Below are 19,332 nucleotides of genomic sequence, written 5' to 3' on the forward strand. Positions count from 1 at the left end.
TTAATACAGAACCAATTATTTTCCAGAGAAGAAAAAATGGTAAAACTAGAGGGCATAATTTGAGGTTACAGAGAGGAAGACTTAGGAATAATGTTAGAAAATTCTTCTTTACGGAGAAGGTGGTAGATGCCTGGCATGCCCTCCTGAGCAGTGGCGTACCTAGGGTATGTGGCACCCGGGGCCCATCATTTTTTGACTCCCCCCATGTAAAAATTATTTTTTGTAATGAACATGAAACGGAATAAATGGTCAGAATAGAAACAGGCAGTGAAAATTTTCTTATATTCCAAACATAACATAACATAAATTATGTCTGAATTGTCATGACATCAGAAGTACATATGGAGTAGTTGCAGGTGATGCTTGGGACAGTTCTGACTGTGTTAGTTCGGTTTTATGTGTTTTTTGAATAGAAGGGTTTTTATTTCTTTTTTGAAGGTTTTGTAGTCTGTGGTCAAGGTCAATAGGTTGTAGAGTTGGGGGTCGAGTGTTAGGAGGTTGTCGAACAGTTTTTTTCTTTTGACGTATTTGGTTGGAGGGTGTGTGAATGGTGCATGAGTTCTCCTATGTCTGTTTGAGGTGGATTGAATTATTTAGCTGAAATTAGTTACCCCCCTCATCCCACACACATTAATTCTCTTCCATTTTTGTTCCCATTATAAAAAACACTGATAAGTTCCCAGAAAAAAAATACATTAAAATAAGAAGTGAAACCAAAGGCCCCTACAGATGAGAAAATAACATAAGAATAGCCTAACTGGGTCAGACCAATGGTCCATCATGCCCAGTAGCCCATTCTCATGGTAGCCAATCCAGGACACTAATACCTGGTCAAAACCCAAAGAGTAGCAACATTCCATGCTACCGATCCAGGGCAAGCAGACACTTCCCCCATGTCTTAATAACAGATTATGGACTTTTCCTCCAGGAATTTGTCCAAATCTTTCTTAAAACCAGCTACACTATCTTCTTTTACCATAACTTCTGGCCACTTCATTTTTAAGTTTAGATCTTTCCTTTCAAACAGAGACCTTGCTAGATGTCAAATACAGCACAAGGTAACTTCACATGGACTTAGCTGTGCAGGAAATGTGAATCTCCTCATACACCCACCATATAGTGCAAAAATGTGCAAAGGTCTGTTTTTTTCTTTCGATCACTACCTAGCCTAATGCCACACAAGCAGCGCTGTTACAAACATATTCTGTAGGTTAATGCTAAGGATAACAAAGTTTCCTTCCTTGGACCAGAAGGAGATGCTGATAAACCAATGGAAGAGATCCCAAAACAACACCCAAAGACCCACTCAGTGTGTGAACCAGTTGAGTGGAGTGGACTAACTGGGGGGTAGAAATGGGCCCGGAGTTTGCTCAGCAGAATTTCCCAGACCACCTCTTCCTCTCAACACATTGACGCGCTGCCACCACCACCACTAGGAACACCTCACTGGGTAGGCCAGCTATGCTATAAACTTTATAAAACACATTATTATATTTTCTTATAAAGCACATATTTTAACTGAACTCTCTGACATCCTCAGCCTTTCCATTCACAAAAATAGAAGGAAGAAAAGTTCCCATTTCCTGCTGTCTCATGTCCCCGGCCTATACAATATTTTTTTCTGCAGACCCTTCAAAAGTCTAACCAAATCCTCGTTTCACTTGCATTATAAAGTACTGAGGATGCCATCTCTCCCCAATCCCAGGTCCTAAAGTCTAATACAGTAGCGCAAACTAATGCTGCCAGATTCAGGAAAAAAAATTTCGATTCGATTCAGCCTATTGAATTGGTTTTTCAATTCGATTTTCCTGCCCAGTTGGGTGATTTTTTTCAAAAATCCTGGTGGATTTTATAGCTTTTTCACCCCCTTTTGCTTCTCCTAACCACACTGGCGCTGTGGTATAAATAAAATAAAGAAACAAAAAGGACTTTTCCTCTCTCTGTTAAATCCTAGCTCACATTTGCAGTCCAACACCAGCTCTGGCAGGATACACATTTCAAATCTGACATATTATAATCACAAAACAGAAAATAAAATTAATTTTTCTACCTTTTGTTGTTTGGCTATATTTCAAATCTTGTTGGTCCAAGGCTCTGGTTTTCTTCTGATAACTTGCTTGCCAGGGTCTCCTTCTTTCTTCTTTCTGCATGCTAACCATCCATCTGCCAACTTTGTCCTCCCTTTCCATTTCCCTTTCCTCCCCAGGAAGTCTGGTATCTTTCTTTTTTTTCATCTCCTTCCACAGATCCACCTTTTCTTAACTACCCTTTCATCCGGCATCTCTCCCTCCTTCCCCACCACCCCAGAGTCCACCATCTCTCCCTTTCTTTTCCCAATTACCCTCCTATCCAGTATCTCTATCCCTCCTCCACACCATCCCTTGTGTCCAATTTCTCTCCCTTTCTGTTCCTTCCCTCCCTAAATCCCATGGTCCATCATCTCTCTCCCTCTCCTCTATTTTCAGACCCATTATTTATTTCCCCCCCCAAAGTTTGGCATATGCACGTCTCTTTGAACACCTCCTTCCCTCCGTGTACTTCTAAACCAGGGTCCCCCCCAAGACCTGTCCCCCCTTGAAGGCCTGCACCCCCCTTGTAGGCCTGTCCCCCTCTTGTAGGCCTGTCCCTCCTTTGAAGGCCTGCCTGTCTGTCCCCCCTTGAAGGCCTGTCCCCACCTTGAAGGCCTGCACCCCCTGAAGGCCTGCACCCCCCGAAGGCCTGTCCCCCCTTGAAGGCCTGTCCCACCCCCTTGTAGGCCTGTCCCACCCCCTTGTAGGCCTGTCCCCCCTTGAAGGCCTGTCCCCCCCCTTGAAGGCCTGTCACCCCCTTGAAGGTCTGCCTGCCTGTCCCCCCCTTGAAGGCCTGCCTGCCCCCCCTTGAAGGCCTGTCCCTCCCCCTTGAAGGCCTGCACCCCCTTGAAGGTCTGTACACCCCCAGAAGGCCTGACATCAGAGGAGGGGCGGGACCACGGCGCAGGAAGCAGCGCCCAAGCAGCTCAGGGATTGCTGGCATCGCGATCCTGCTGCGGGCTGCTTCATAGGTGGTGCAGGAAGGTCAGTGGGGCGAGCGGTCCTTCGGGGGTGGGGGGGACTGAACGGCAAGGCCAGGAGCACCCCCTCAGGGCTGGCACCCGAGGCGGTCCTCCCCCCCCTGCCCCCCCTTAGTACGCTACTGCTCCTGATGGAAGTGGTGGAGAGGAAAATGGTGATGGAATTCAAAAAAGTGTGGGATAAAAATAGAGGATCACTAATGAGAAAAAGAAGGATGTAAATTAAAGAACTAAGGCTGATATTGGACAGACCTGCATGGTCTGTGTCCCATATATGGTGATTCAGTGTAGGATGGGCTGGGGTGGGCATCAATGTGAACTCCACTAATATGGAACATAAGGATGTTACTGGCCAGACTTTACAGTAGATATCCTGCAAACAATGGAATGGTTGCATAGGCTGGAGTGAGCTTGTATAGTAACTTCAGCATTTGGAACCTAGGACAATACCAGACTTTACAGTCTATGGACCAGAAATATCAAAGAAGAGACAAGTTAATCTAATCATATATTTTTTTATGGATATAACTTATGGGCAGACTGGATGGACTGTTCAGGTCTTTATCTACCTTCATTTACTATGTTACTATGTGATGGCTATTTGAAGACCAAGTAGCTCATTTTCAAAAAAGAAAGACATCCAAAATTTGGCAAAAATTGGCACTGGTTAAGACCTCCAATTAGTCATTTTCAAAACCAACGTTTCTTGACATCTTGCTAGACTTCTGCAGTCTGCAGTCTGCAGTCATCCAAAGTTCAAGGGGGCATGTTGCAGGCATGTTATGGGTGGGCTTAGGCCATGCCTACTACTTGGACTTCTTGTGGCAATAATCAAACACTTACTAAGACATGCAGGACGTCATTTAGATGTTCAGAATTAGATCTGTTTTAAAAGCAAATAGGGGTCAAAAAGGTACCCATGCTGACCAGATGACCATTGGAGGGATTAAGACATGACCCCCTCACACTCCCATAGTGGTTATTGACCCCCCCCCCCTCCCACCTCTCCAAAGATTTGAATAAAACTGTACTGTACATACCTATCTCTACAACAGCAGCACATGGTATGGGAAATCCTAGTATGGCAGCATGCAGATGTCTGGAGTAGCCTGTTAGGTGGTGTAGTGAACCATAGGGAGGAGAACCCAGGCCCATTTCCCACTCTAACTACTACATTTATTGTGGAAAGTGTGAGTCCACCAAAATCCTACCGTACAGCCATATAGATGACATCTGCAGCAATAAAGGCTATTGGGTGTGATCTGCTTGTGTGTTATAGTAACATAGTAACATAGTAGATGACGGCAGATAAAGACCCGAATGGTCCATCCAGTCTGCCCAACCTGATTCAATTTAAAAAAAATTTTTTTTTTTTAAATTTTTTCTTCTTAGCTATTTCTGGGCAAGAATCCAAGGCTTTACCCGGTACTGTGCTTGGGTTCCAACTGCCGAAATTTCTGTTAAGACTTACTCAAGCCCATCTACACCCTCCCAGCCATTGAAGCCCTCCCCTGCCCATCCTCCACCAAACGGCCATACACAGACACAGACCGTACAAGTCTGCCCAGTACTGGCCTAGTTCTATATTTAATATTATTTTCTGATTCTAAATCTTCTGTGTTCATCCCACGCTTCTTTGAACTCAGTCACAGTTTTACTCTCCACCACCTCTCTCGGGAGCGCATTCCAGGCATCCACTACCCTTTCCGTAAAGTAGAATTTCCTAACATTGCCCCTGAATCTACCACCCCTCAACCTCAAATTATGTCCTCTGGTTTTACCATTTTCCTTTCTCTGGAAAAGATTTTGTTCTACGTTAATACCCTTCAAGTATTTGAACGTCTGAATCATATCTCCCCTGTCTCTCCTTTCCTCTAGCGTATACATATTTAGGGCTTCCAGTCTCTCCTCATACGTCTTCTGGCGCAAGCCTCCTATCATTTTCATCGCCCTCCTCTGGACCGCCTCAAGTCTTCTTACGTCTTTCACCAGATACGGTCTTATGTATCCATCTCCCGTTTTTGCTTTTGTTTTTGCCTCTATTTCAGACCTTTTTAGTGGTCAGGGGATTTTGATTAGAACATGTTCAAAAAATAAGGCTAACTTGAACATGTTGGGAGTAGTAGTCTCCGATAGGTTCAGTACAATATGACGTCATGAAGGGGTGTATATCAAGCTTGCAAGAAACGCTACGGCCATTTTTATATATCTTTTGGTTGCTGGATAAGCAGAGATGATAAGCTCAGCATGTTGGTAAGCGGTGTCTTTAATGAATTAGGAAAGACAGCAGCTAATGTAAAGTTTCTGATTTGATGAGATGTGTTTGTTGTTTCTCATAGTTGCGGCACTAGCCCTGTCCTGAAGAAGAATCAAAACACGTTGGTGGAGAGCAGTACAACAACATAATTAAGCTAAGTTCAAAATGAATTGTCAGGGGGGCACTAGTGAGCCCGATGGGATAAGCAGCCACCTTCGTGAGCTCCGGCGATTTTGAGCCTCAAAAACCACTCAAAGAAACATTTTCAAAATTTACAGCACTTCACCCGCGGCTGACTTTGGCGCGATGGCATCGGGTAAGCCGAATAAAAGAAAAAGTGCAGAGCCTTCATCGCCGCAAAAATCTGATGCGGCCAAGCATGAAGACACTGCTACGGTGACCATTTTAAATGAGCTCCGCTCCATTCGGGAGCTGCTAGTGGCCACAAAACAGGATGTTACTGAAATCAAGACAGATCTTGCTGCTCTAAAGGAGGATTTTGCAGCAGCGCAATCTAATATAGCTCAACTGGAAACTCGAATGACAGCCACAGAAAATTCAGTAAAATCTCTTAACAAACAGACGGCTCGAGTGGCAGCGCTTGAACGCGCGCTGGAAGATGCGGACAATCGCGCAAGATGGACCAGTTTTCGTCTCTTAGGGCTCCCTGAAGGGAGGGAGGCTTGTGACGTAGTTGATTTTTTGGCTGTCCTTCTCCCTCAAATATTGAAGATGAATGATGATGTTAAGCTGGACTTTGATTGTGCCTTTCGCCTGCCACAACCTAACACCTTTCATAAAAAATATCCGAGGCCCATCCTCGTCACGCTGTTGAGGCATCAGCAAGTCCTGAAAATCATGCAGCATGCTAAACAGCATTCACCGATAACATTTGAAGGGAATAAAATCTTGTTGGTTCCTGACTTGGCTAAAGAGACTGCGAAGAGAACAAAACTCCTGCTCTCTTACCGGCCTCAACTTAAGTCCATGGGTGCCAAATTTGGCATGCTTTTCCATGCCCGCATGAGAGTAACACTCAACAACACCACTAAGGATTTTATTAATCCTGCTGATTTGGCAGATTACATTGAAACTGTGAAGCCTACCTCCATTGACAAAACATGAGCTGATAAACTGCTACACTTGAGCCTGTCTGGGTGATAATCCTGTGCTTTACCTGCTTGGTTGCTGGAATACTGTCCTATTTTCCCTGCAGTGACAGTTTGCTGTTCTCATGGTTATGCTTTTTATGCATGTTTTGATGTTTCTATACATATCAGTCTACTCTGCTGGAGCTTGTGTTGTTTGGTACTATCTCTCCTGTCAGCTTTCTGACCCATGGTGATGTTAACCTGTTTGTTGCAGTTCTTTGTGTTCTTGCAGATTATATTGATATGTGCATGTGTATTTGCTAGACTGTTCATTTTTGTGGATATGATGATATACTGCTGCTTTACTAGAGTATATACCTATATATATATATCATTCTGTCTGTGTTATATACTTGATAATCACTTTTGCTTTATTTGAATGTCACTAACATGTTTTTCCTTTAACATGAAGGGATTTAATAACCCTGTGAAGAGACTTAAAATCTTGCGCTATACAGAAGGATACCAACCTGATATTGTCTTTTATCAAGAAACGCACCTCAATGCCACTGAAGCCATTAAAGTCGCCCCAAAATGGGCTCTCACTCCATTGTTCTCCCCATCCTTGGGATGGAAAAATGGTGTTATTACATTGATTCGTAAACGTGCGGACATTTGCGTTATCTCCTCGACCAGAGATACCGAGGGCAGATGGCTCAGAACCTCGCTATCCATTGGGGATTCTCCTTTCCATGTATACAACATATATGCTCCTAATCAAGACTGCCCTACCTTTTTTGAGGCTTTAGCAGATGATATTAGTACGGTCAGTCATCAATCTGTCATACTAGGTGGAGACTTCAACCTTATCTTGAACCCTGAAAAAGATAGAAGTCAAGAGTGTCTTTTCAAAAATCTAAATCGTGGGCATGTCTCCAAGATCTTCTTTTCAAATTGAAACTGGTGGACCCCTGGAGACTGCTTCATCAGGAGGATGTGGCGTTCACTTTCTTTTCTCCACCACATTCCTCTTACTCTCGTATTGATTTTTTCTTGATGAGCTACACCCTTGTGCCTAAACTGGATACTGCTGAAATTCAGCCCATCACGATATCTGATCACTCTTCCATCACGCTCACTTTTACTGGCATTATCTCCCCGAAACCATCAAATGCTTGGAGGTTCAATTCCGCTCTGTTAACGGACCCATCCTTTGTAGAACATGTTAACGTCCAGGTTCGGGAATACTTTGATATTAACAAGGTGGAAGAGACTTCCTGGGAAAATACTTGGGATGCATTCAAATTCTATATCCGAGGCATTGTCATCTCATACTCCGCCAGGAAAAAGAAAGAACGTACAAGTATACTTCAAACATTGGAATCTAAGATTGTACTGATGGAATCCTCTCATTTTACTGATCTTTCTAATCTGGATATACAAACCAAACTTAATAAGTTGCGTTACGAATATAATCTACACCTCAGCTTCTTCAAGCTTCTCATTATTATGCCACTTCTAACAAAGCTGGTCATCATCTTGCAAATTACTTAAAACTGAAGACTGAGAAGACATCTATACCAGCCATTAAATCTGTAGCTGGGGAGCTTTTAACGGATAACAAGGTTATCTGTCGTGAATTTCTTTCTTTTTACCAAGACCTTTACAGGTCGGAGAATCCATCCCTTTCCAGGATTGATGACTATCTTCAGACCCTCATTGGTCCTAAATTAGATGAGGATGACAACCGACTTCTGTCTTCTCCTCTGGATGTTGAATCTTTGAGCATGGTCTTAAAATCTATGGCTAATCACAAGGATCCTGGTCCAGATGGCCTATCTGTGGAATTCTATACTGCATTTCAAGACTCCATCCTGCCTGTGTTATTGCGCTACCTGAATCATCTTATTGCTCAGGGCTCGGCGTCTGGCTCCTTCACAGAGACTGTGATCATTGTCTTTCTGAAACCTGAGAAGGATCCGTTATATGTTCCACATTATCGGCCTTTATCCCTAATAAATGTCGATGTGAAACTCTATGCTAAACTGTTAGCCTCTAGACTTCAGTTGGTTCTGCCAAAACTTATTCACACGGATCAAAACGGCTTCATGAAAGGCAGGTTGGCAGGTGATAATTCAAGATTGTTCTCTCATATCATCTCTCTAGCTTCCGGCAGCGAGACACCTTATGTTGCCATGGCCTTGGATGCTGAAAAGGCCTTTCACCGTGTTGAATGGTCTTATATGTTTAAAGTCCTCTCATGGTTTGGATTCCAAGATGCCTTTATCCAAATGATTAGTGTGTTATACTCAAAACTCTCTACATGTCTACGTGTCAATGGCATTTTTTCTACAATGATCTCGCCATCGAGAGGCACGAGACAAGGGTGTCCTCTATCTCCATTGCTATTTAACCTGGCATTAGAACCTTTGCTCATTGCCATCAGAGCGAACCAATATATTGATGGCTTTACACTAAATGGTTTGACTGTTAAGTTATCGGCATATGCGGATGATATCCAACTATACACATCGACGGATTCTTTACCTGCAGTTTTACAAACGATAGAAGATTACTCCATCATCTCTGTATACAAACTTAATGCTTCAAAGACTGAAGTTATGCCATTGTCTGGTTACCAGTGTGGTGCTGATGTACGTGCTCTTCATCTCAAATATACCCCAACGAAAATGAAATACTTGGGGGTTTACTTTGGTATTTCTTTAGAAGAGACACGAGATTACATATATCTTACATCATGGACATTATCCTTTCTACCATGGCTAGATGGTCACCCTTAAAACTGTCCTGGTGGGGCCGCCTGGACTCCATTAAGATGGTCTTGGCTCCTAAAGTCACCTACATCCTCTCTATGATTCCGTTCCTACTTCCAGCTACTGCCTATAAAAAATTTGAGTCTACAATGGTCAAATTCCCGTGGAATGCTAAAACTCCACGTATTGCTCTGAAAAAATTGAAATGTATAAAGGTACAACGTCTAAAGCAGATTATGTTTTTAATAGCTGAGATTTTTATGTACCCTTACCTATTGTTTTTTTTTCCACTTTTTTATTTTAAACGAAAATTGTAACTTTTATTGTTTCCTTCCCAACTATATGTTTGTTTTAGTCAATTGTTTGTTGTTATATTGTGAACTTCTTTTTACCTTATTATATTGTAATGTACATCGCTTAGTGATTACAATAGGCGATTAATCAAATTTTGTTAATAAACTTGATAAACTTGATACATGGTGGGGTCAATTTTCCCAGTTTTTATGAATATCATATTGCATATTTGTGTAGGCAGGGTTCTCGTTGGTTAGAAGATTCTGCTCCTGGATGTTGCCCTGCTTGGCTGAAATTGGAAACTGCCCTTCTTCCTCATGATCATCTCATGTATGTTCCATTTGCTTCAGCGGACTCTACTATCCGAGCTAATGCTATATTGTCATCCACCAAATCTGCATTAGAAGAATTGGACAAAATTGCTCCTGTATCGTGGAATTCTACTATTTCTTCTCCTCTTTGGCGCAACCCACTCTTGCAAATCCAGGGTCAATATATGGAATGGAAATCTTGGAGTAAAAAGGGTATATGGTCTACAGGTCAGTTGATGTCTGATCAAACCTTACTGGATTATCCAACGATAGCTGCCTCTTATTATCTAGACTCGACGCATTACTACCGATGGATTCAGTTGAGACACTGTTTGCTATCTTACTTGAAGAACAACAAGTTGTTATCGGATCCACCTACTATCCTTCAGTGGTCAGCCTTGATTAATTCTCAATCTGGTCAAGCTTCGGCATGGTATAAGCTGTTACATAGGAAAAAGTTTCCTCCACCCACTGCTCTTCATGACATCTGGGCACGTGATACTGTTGTGCCTGTTGACTCGTATGACTGGGAAGACTTATGGTTGTCCTCTTTCAAAGCACTAAAATCATCAGCGATCATATACACGGTCCTCTTTTTCTACCATCGTGTTTACTGGACACCACTCAAACTATCCAGACTGGGTTCTTCATCGTCAAACTTGTGTTGGTCTTGCTTACAAGATATAGGTACTCTGGATCATATGATCTTTCATTGTCCTCAACTGTATTTATTCTGGTCTGCGGTCTGGGTTACTGTGAGGCAGATACTTCCCATTCACGAAGAGCTTTCATTTCAGATTGTTATTTATGGTGCAGCGGAGCTTCAGAAAAACCAATTGGACAAACATGAATCCAAACTGCTTAAATGTTTATTGCTCATTGCAATCAAAACGATATTATCCTGTTGGAAAAATTTTTCTTCTCAACTTCACAATACTTGGTGGAATACTGTTAGCATGTATTCAAAATATGAACTCATTGCTGCTGAAAAAACTAATGCTTACTGTTCTTACAATAATGTGTGGTCACCTGTCTTGTCATATTGCAGATCACTGTAGCTGCTTTTCTTGCTGCCTTAGGCCACCCTTCATGTTAATTCCTTTTGTCTCTCTGTTACACATATCATGCATCTTGTTGGCTGATTCAGACGTATATTTGTTGTATATGTCTTGATTATGTGGCAGTATATACTTTGATATAGCATTATATATTTAGTTCTCCTGCACATCTGCTGTATCTGTATGTGTTTCTGCAAAACACTGGTTGTTGTTTATTGCCTTTGTGTTTTTTGTCTGTTTTTAAAATTCAATAAAACTGATTGAACACAAAATGAATTGTCAGAAATGAGTTTTGATGAACTAATGAAATTATTAATGAATTTTGCAAGAAAGATTAAGAAGAACAAGTTTAAACGAATGAATCAATAAGAAATACAAGAAAATTAGAAAAATAGAGGGGCATAATCAAAAAAACGTCTAAGGTCTTAAACGTTGAAAGTAGAAGCAGGGAAAATGTTCATTATCAAAAAAAACGTCCAAAAGGAGTTTTTTTTTAAATATAATGGCCTGCCTCTACGTTCAGCTGTTTAAACGCCCAGACCACCACTACTTCTAAACTTATACCATATAATCAACCTAAAAAAAGCCTAAGCCCCAAACGTCCAAAACAAGGGCTTTTAGGTGAAGGAGGAGCCAGTCCTTCGCCTAAAAGCTGGATTCTGTAACCAGTGTCTGTCAAAAACAACACCGGTTACAGAATCCACCACCCCCCCCCACGATGACATCAGGGCAAGAGGGAGCCCAAGCCCTCTTGCCCTGCGATCCCCAACTTCCCCCCCGACGACATCGGGGCAAGAGGGAGCCCAAGCCCTCTTGCCCTGTGGCACCCCCGACCTTCCCGATACTATTGGAGCAGGAGAGAGCTCAAGCCCTCCTACCCCGGGCACCCCCAAACTCCCTGGTAGGGTCGGGGCAGCAGGGAGCCCAAGCCCTCCTACCCTTGGCACCCCCGAACTCCCCGACAGGATCGGGCAGGAGGGAGCACAAGCCCTCCTGCCCTCGATGCAACGGCCCCCCGAATCCCCGATTGCCCTCCTGCTGACCTGCGACCCCCCTGCCGACCCCACGACCCCCCTTCCCCATACCTTTAATAACGTTGGTCGGACAGACGGGTGACAAGCCCGTCCGTCCCACAGGCCAGCCATCCGTTGAATGGCTGGTCTTAGGACCTGATTGGCCCAGGCGGCTCAATTCCTGCCCACAGGTGGGGCCTGAGATGCCTGGGCCAACCAGAATAGGCACAGTAGGCTTAGGCCCCTCTCCTGCCGCGATCATTGCTGTAGGCAGGTTGCTGGGGCCACTGAGCTGATCGCAGCAGCCACAATCAGCTCAGCGGCCCCTTTTCGGCACTTATACCTGTTTTGACTTGGTCTAAGTCAAAACGTATAAGTGCCAATTAGGCAACCTGCCTAAAGTTTTGGTTATACCTGCTGCGCGACAAGGGCTAGGTCGGCCCACCTCCCTCCCACAGTCCACCCTTTCCCCTCCTCTAAAAATGCCTCTTTTCTCTCTGTGCTTTGATTATGGGTACTTGGACGATCAGGCTTTTTGATCGTCCAAGTAACCATTTAGACCACTTTTTAGACTTTTTTTTATTATGAGCCCCATAGTGTTTATATTTTGATATTAAGAAGTATTTATAGTATTCAACTATTTAATATCAAAATAGTTTAATATCAAAATAGTTCTTAATATCAAAATAGTTTCTTAACTATTTAATATCAAAATAGTTAAGAAACTCTTAAACTCTTAAACTATCCTTCCCTTCCACAAAAGGTATTTCTCATGCAGTTAAACTAAGGTCAACCCTCCCCTTTAGAATCACTGAGCTCTAGAATAACCTTAGCTCCCCGCTCCGAACCTCAAGCTCCCTCCAACTTTTCCGCAAACACCTAAAAACCTGGCTATTCTCAAAACTGTAACACTTCCTCCCTCTTTGGCTTCTCCCACCCATCCACACCTTCTTACACTTAATCCTTTAACCCTCCATTGGAGTTCCTTTCCCATCCTAATTCCTGTAAAACATGCCGAGCTCTGCGTCTGTGGAGATGGTGTGGTATATAAACCTAAGGTTTAGTTTAGTTTAGTTTAGTTTAAGAAACACACAGGGTGAGATCGGTGAGGACTGCTGCTACGCTGAGATTTATGAACCAGGGTAGCATTCTGAGACTCCCCGGTGTTAAAACATTCTTAACTATTGGTTTACAAACTTGACTCTATATGGCAAGAAGTTTTTATTGAACAGTATTACTTTAAAACCAACACAAAGAAAATTTTTGTGCTATAATTGATAAAGGGTAAGACAAAAATATATTTCACTTCATTATTACTGTTTCTAATTATCATTCTAATCAATATTCAAATGTAATGTACAAAATTTTTTTATAATCTTGCCATGGTATTTAAATATATTTCATATATCCAGGGCTTTCGAGAGTGCCGCTGAATATTTGTGGACAGCAGTGACCACTACAGGCTTTATGGACAGCAGTGATACTCATTCACTATCTAGATCAGGGGTGCTCACACTTTTTTGGCTTGCAAGCTACTTTTAAAATGACCAAGTCAAAATGATCTACCAACAATAAAATTTTAAAAAAACCCACAAAGCACACTGTATACAGAGAAAATGTTAATTATCATTTGTATTTGGGTTTTTTTTTTTCAGAGGTTAAGGCAGATGACTTTAAAATATGCAGTCACCTCAGTAACAACTATACAAAAATAGACAAATAAACCCCCTCCTCTTTTACTAAACTGCGATAGCAGTTTTTAGTACAGGGAGCTGCACTGAATGCCCTTCGCAGCTCCCGACGCTCATAGGCTCCCTGCGCTAAAAATCACTTACACGGTTTAGTAAAAGGGGGCCATAGTGCAAAATATAGACAACAGATATAAATTCTCAAAACAGACACATTTTGATCACTAAATTGAAAATAAAATCATTTTTACTACCTCTTTGTCTGGTAATTTCATGAGTCTCTGGTTGTACTTCCTTCTTCTGTAAATCCAATATTTCTTTCTTACTGTCTCTCTTTCTTTATCTCTCCCCCTGCCTGTCTGTCTTTCTTTCTCTCTTCTTTCAGTCTTTCTTTCTATGTCCCCCTGCCTCCCCCAAGCCATCACGCCAATTTCTCCACTTCCTCAATTCTTTCCCTACCCCCTCCCTCCAAGCCACCACGCTGATTTCTCCCTGCTCCATTGAGCCAGGCCTGGCATGTACAAGTGCCGGGCCCACAAGCCTTCACCTCCAACGTCAATTCTAACGTCGGAGAGGACGTTCCAGACCAGCCAGGCAGTGATTGGCTGGCTCAGAACGTCCTCTCCGACATCAGAATTGACGTCGGAGGTGAAGTCTTATGGGTCCGGCATTTGTACGCGCCTGGCCTGGCTCGGGGAGGCAGGATGCAAAGGCAACGCGATTGACTCACATTGCCTTTTGTGACAATCCTGCAACCCTGAGTCTTGTCACAGAGAGATTTGGTAGGAATTACAAGCCCAGATGCAGAGGGGCGAACCAAGTCAGAACTCGGGGGAGTAAGTCAGCTGACTATCCTGTGGACTCAGAGGGAGAAAGGGAAGCAGGTCCAGAAAGCTGGGACTGCTCTGATAATGTCCTGAGGTCAAACAGTAAAGATTGGCCTTATGGGTTTGCAGAGTCTGTGAAGCAGAAGGCAGCACAGCAGGGTGCCTTGAGAACAGTTCAAGCCAAGGGAAGAAAACTTTCTTCCCTGCAGCAAAATGGGAGTGGTTTCTTCCCTCAGCTTAAACGGATACTCTCTAATGAGCTAAAGGGGGGCAGCAGGGGAAGCAGGCAGGGGAACGGAAGCCAGAACGAGGAGGAACCTCAGACCGGAGGAAGGAGGAGGAGCAGAACGAGGCTTGGCAGTAGAGCAGAGGCAGGACGGGGCTGAGCAGTTCCTCAGCACTGACTGGGAAATGACTGAGGAACAGGCTGGTAATTTGGCCACCGAATTCCTTCCCCAAAAGCCAATGGTGTTGGAGGAAAGTGGGGCTATACAGGAAAGCTGGTCAGAGGAAATGGAGAGCTGAATATCCTGGAAAAGGTCTGTGAACAGAGGTTTTATTTTGGCTGTATTTCTCTGTTTGCCCCTCCATGCGTATTGCAGCAATAAAATAGGGGTAAGAACAAAAATAAAAACAGAATTAAAAACAACAGTATTAACAGAAATATACTCAGATGAACAAGAGACAAAATAAATGTAATAAATACAAAAAGGATAGGGGGAGAACTACAATAAATACAGAAAAGAGAACATATATGAGAAAAAACAAAAGGACTAAGGGGTTCAATAAGAAAAGAATAGTAGCATAGTTAGCCGATGATCTTCATGGGTGGATTATGGGGGGTATGGGTTTCCAAGGCAGGAGGGAGTAGACTTCCCTCCTGCTCATCTTCATGGGGAGGGAGGGTTTGGGAGGTCTGGGGGTCCATGACTAAGCACATAAGCACATAAGCATGGCCTCTGCCGAGTCAGACCATAGGTCCATCATGCCCAGCAGTCCGCTCCCGCGGCGGCCCCCCAGGTTAATGACCTGTAGTGATCTATTACTCAAGAGCATTTTGTCTTGTATAGTAACCCTCTAATTGTACCCCTGGATTCCCTTACCCTTCAGGAATTCATCCAATCCCTTTTTGAAACCCAAAACCGTACTCTGCTCAACCACCCCCTCTGGAAGCGCATTCCAGGTGTCCACCACCCACTGGGTGAAGAAGAACTTCCTAGCATTTGTTCTAAACCTATCTCCCTTCAATTTTTTTGAGTGTCCTCTAGTTCTTGTTGCCCCCGCCAGTCTGAAGAATCTGTCTCTCTCTACCTTCACTATACCCTTCATGATCTTATAAGTTTCTATCATATCCCCTCTAAGTCTCCTCTTTTCCAGGGAAAAGAGCCCCAACTTCTCCAGCCTCTCAGCATACGAGAGGTTTTCCATGCCCTTTATCATTTTTGTCGCTCTTCTCTGGACCCTCTCGAGTATCGCCATATCTTTCTTTAGGTACGGCGACCAGTACTGGACGCAGTACTCCAGATGCGGTCACACCATTGCCCTGTACAGCGGGAGGATAACTTCCTTGGTTCTGGTAGTGATACCTTTTTTGATAATGCCCAACATTCTGTTCACCTTTTTTGAGGCCGCTGCGCATTGTGCTGCCGGTTTCATTGTTTTATCCACCAAAACCCCCAAGTCCTTTTCTAGGTTGCCTTTTCCCAATGTCATCCCCCCCCATCATGTAGTTGTACATCAGGTTCCCTTTCCCTATGTGCATAACTTTACATTTCTCCACATTAAAACTCATCTGCCATTTATCTGCCCACTCACTCAGTTTGTCCAGATCCCTTTGGAGTTTTTTACATTCCTCTACAGATCTAACCTTACCGGAGAGTTTTGTGTCATCCGCAAATTTTATAACTTCACACTTTGTCCCTGTTTCCAAGTCATTAATAAATATATTGAATAGCAGCGGTCCCAGCACTGACCCTTGTGGGACGCCACTTGTGACCCCTTTCCAGTCAGAATAGTGTCCCTTTACTCCTACCCTCTGTTTCCTGTTTGCCAACCAGTTTTTGATCCATCTGTGTATGTCCTCTTCCACCCCGTGGTTCCACAGTTTCCTTAGAAGGCGCTCATGAGGTACCTTGTCAAAGGCTTTCTGGAAGTCTAGGTATACTATATCTTTGGGGTCACCTTTGTCCAAATGTCCGCTTATCCCCTCGAAGAAGTGCAGTAGGTTTGTTTGGCAGGATCTTCCAGTACAGAAACCATGCTGGCTTGTTCTCATCAGCTTATTTTTTTCTATGTGCTCACTGATACTGTTCTTGATCAATGATTCGGCCATCTTCCCCGGAACTAAGACAAGATTGGCACGCATAAAACACACCTTTAACATATGAGTATAAGGCAGACCTTTCAGTAATTTGGGGTCATTAGAAGTCAACACTAGACTTTGTGAATCCCTAAGTGATGTTAGGGCATTGGTTGGAGTGCTCATTTTAATATTAATGACCTTGTTTTAATACTAATGAGCTTGTTTGCATAGCAGAGTCGAAGGTTGCAAAAAATGCATGGAAAAGCCTGTGGTGAACCATTGTGTGCAACGATCATTAAGCACAATTTGAGGGGCATAATCGAAAGAAACATCTAAGTCCATTTTGGGTCTAAGTCGCTAGTTGCCCAAAGTCGGCATTGTCTAAAGTCCATTCTCGAAAAATACGTTCAAAATATTTTGCTTTTTTCCAAGAGTCGTCTAACTGTACGTCCAGCTGTTTGATCACCCAGACCGCTAAGTCATCTATCTTTATACCCCATTCTCGCCCAAAAATTCATCCAAGTCAAAAACGCCTAGAAAAGGACATTTTAGACATGGGAGGGGCCAGCAAAGTAATAAACTGGACACCTAGACATGGCAACAGAGTAATGGGGCACCTTACAGGACACTGCTGCAAACTTCACAAAAAGGGTGCCATATATACATCTCACCATAACTCCCTTATAGATCATGATGAGCCCCCCAAAACCTACTAGATCTACTTTGTCTACCACCCCAATAGTCCTCATGGCTGCAGGTGGCAATACAGTAGGGTTTGGGGGGTTTGAGGGGTGCATATGTTCCACCATAAATGCAGTGGTTAGAGTGGCTTATGGGTCTGGGTCCTCCTCTCTATGGTTCACTAGCCCCCCCCCCCCTCCACTACTTAAGCCACCTCTGTGCTGCTCTACTAGGCTTTGCTATGCCTGGTGCTGATGTTCTGGAGGCAGGTATGTATGTTTTTATTCTGATTTTTATGGTGGTGTGGGGGGGGGGGTCAGTGTGTGGGTCTGTACTTTGTATCTGCAGTGCTTATCTGGTCACTTTGGATACCTTTTTGGCACTTAGACCTGGTTTTACATGGTCTAAGTCACAACATACAAGTTCCATCCAGGCAGCCTCGTTAAACTTTCGGTTATACTTGCAGTACGACTAAGTTTAGATCATCCCACATCCCGCCTTCACCACTCCTCCTAAAACGCCCCTTTTAGCTCTGGTCATACAGCAACACTGAAAAGGCCTAAGTCATTTTTAGATACGTCTAAAATCCAGTTTGATTATTGTCCTTGGACGACTTGACTTACTGATCGTCCAAGTGCCGATTTAGGCCAGTTTTTTGACGTATTTTTGTTTTGATTATGAGCCCCTTTGAGTTTAGTGCATCCGGGCCATAGTGCTGCATGAAGTCTCACCAGAGACTAATATGGAGACATTATCACCTTCTTTTCCTGCTGGCCATTCCTCTCACTATGTAACTAAACATCCTTCTAGCTTTTGGCATCACATTTTCTACCTGTTGGGTCTCTGCAGAACCGAAAGAACAAACACCAACAGCCAAGGTGGTAGGCAAATTCCTGCATCAGGGGGTCATCAAATTCTTTAATTAAATAATCATAATAGAACAAATCCTTAGCCAAATTAGTGACACTCCTCTTTCATGAACAAAAGTATGTCACTCCTTACACTGCAATCCAAATGCAGGACCCTGCATTCCAGAAGAGATGCTATTGCTGAGGTGGAGGGAGAGATGGAAGGGAGAGAGAAGGCAGAATTGAATGAAGAGAAGATGAGGAAAGCAGAAATCAGACAACAAAGGTAGGAAAAAAAATTATATTTCTTTTCTTTTTTTTTGTTTTAGGATAAAGTAGTATACTGTATTAGATGTGTTGATAAACATTTATAAACAAAGCCCTGCCAGCTCAACATCTCTTTCTCTAGTTCAGCAGCCAGAACTTTAATTTATAAAATGAGAATTGTACATAATCTTGTTTCTTTTTATACTTTAATAAAATAAGTTCAGTATAAAACTATTTGAGGCTTATGTGGATGGGATCAGATGGTTTGTAGGGACGGGGCAGGGACCAAACTCACAGGCACGGGAAGGTGACGGGAGCTCGTGGGGATGGGATGGTGATGGGGACTGAGCTCACGGGGACGGGACGGGGATGAGTTCAAGTGACGGGAACAAATTTTTTCCTCATGTCATTCTCTATCAAAGCCTCCATATCAACTTCCCATATGGCTCCATATGGATTAGTGCAATGAAAACCCGAAGCAGTTGCAATGAAAACCTGAAGATGCTGGTTCAGCGAAACAGAGTGCGGTGTCACCATAGGGCTCCTTTTACTAAGGTGGGCTAGGGCTTTAACACGTGGAATAGCGCACGCTACATTGCCCCACGCGCTATTCCTTAACGCTAGCATTGAGCTGGCATTAGTTCTAGAAGCGTAGCGCACAGTGTAGCACGGTAATTTCCTATGTGCACTAAAAACAGTAGTGCAACTTAGTAAAAGGAGCCCATAGTGCGGTGTCGAGCTGGCTGAAGAAAAATTTTCATTAAGGATTGGAGTGGTGGAGAACCAGGACATCAATTGCAGCTAAAATCATTGGAAATTTTATCATTGACGCAACATACAGTATATAATATTGAAACATTAGGGAACTGGTA

Source organism: Geotrypetes seraphini, chromosome 3, assembly GCF_902459505.1.
Source record: "Geotrypetes seraphini chromosome 3, aGeoSer1.1, whole genome shotgun sequence".
Lineage (NCBI taxonomy): Eukaryota > Metazoa > Chordata > Amphibia > Gymnophiona > Dermophiidae > Geotrypetes > Geotrypetes seraphini.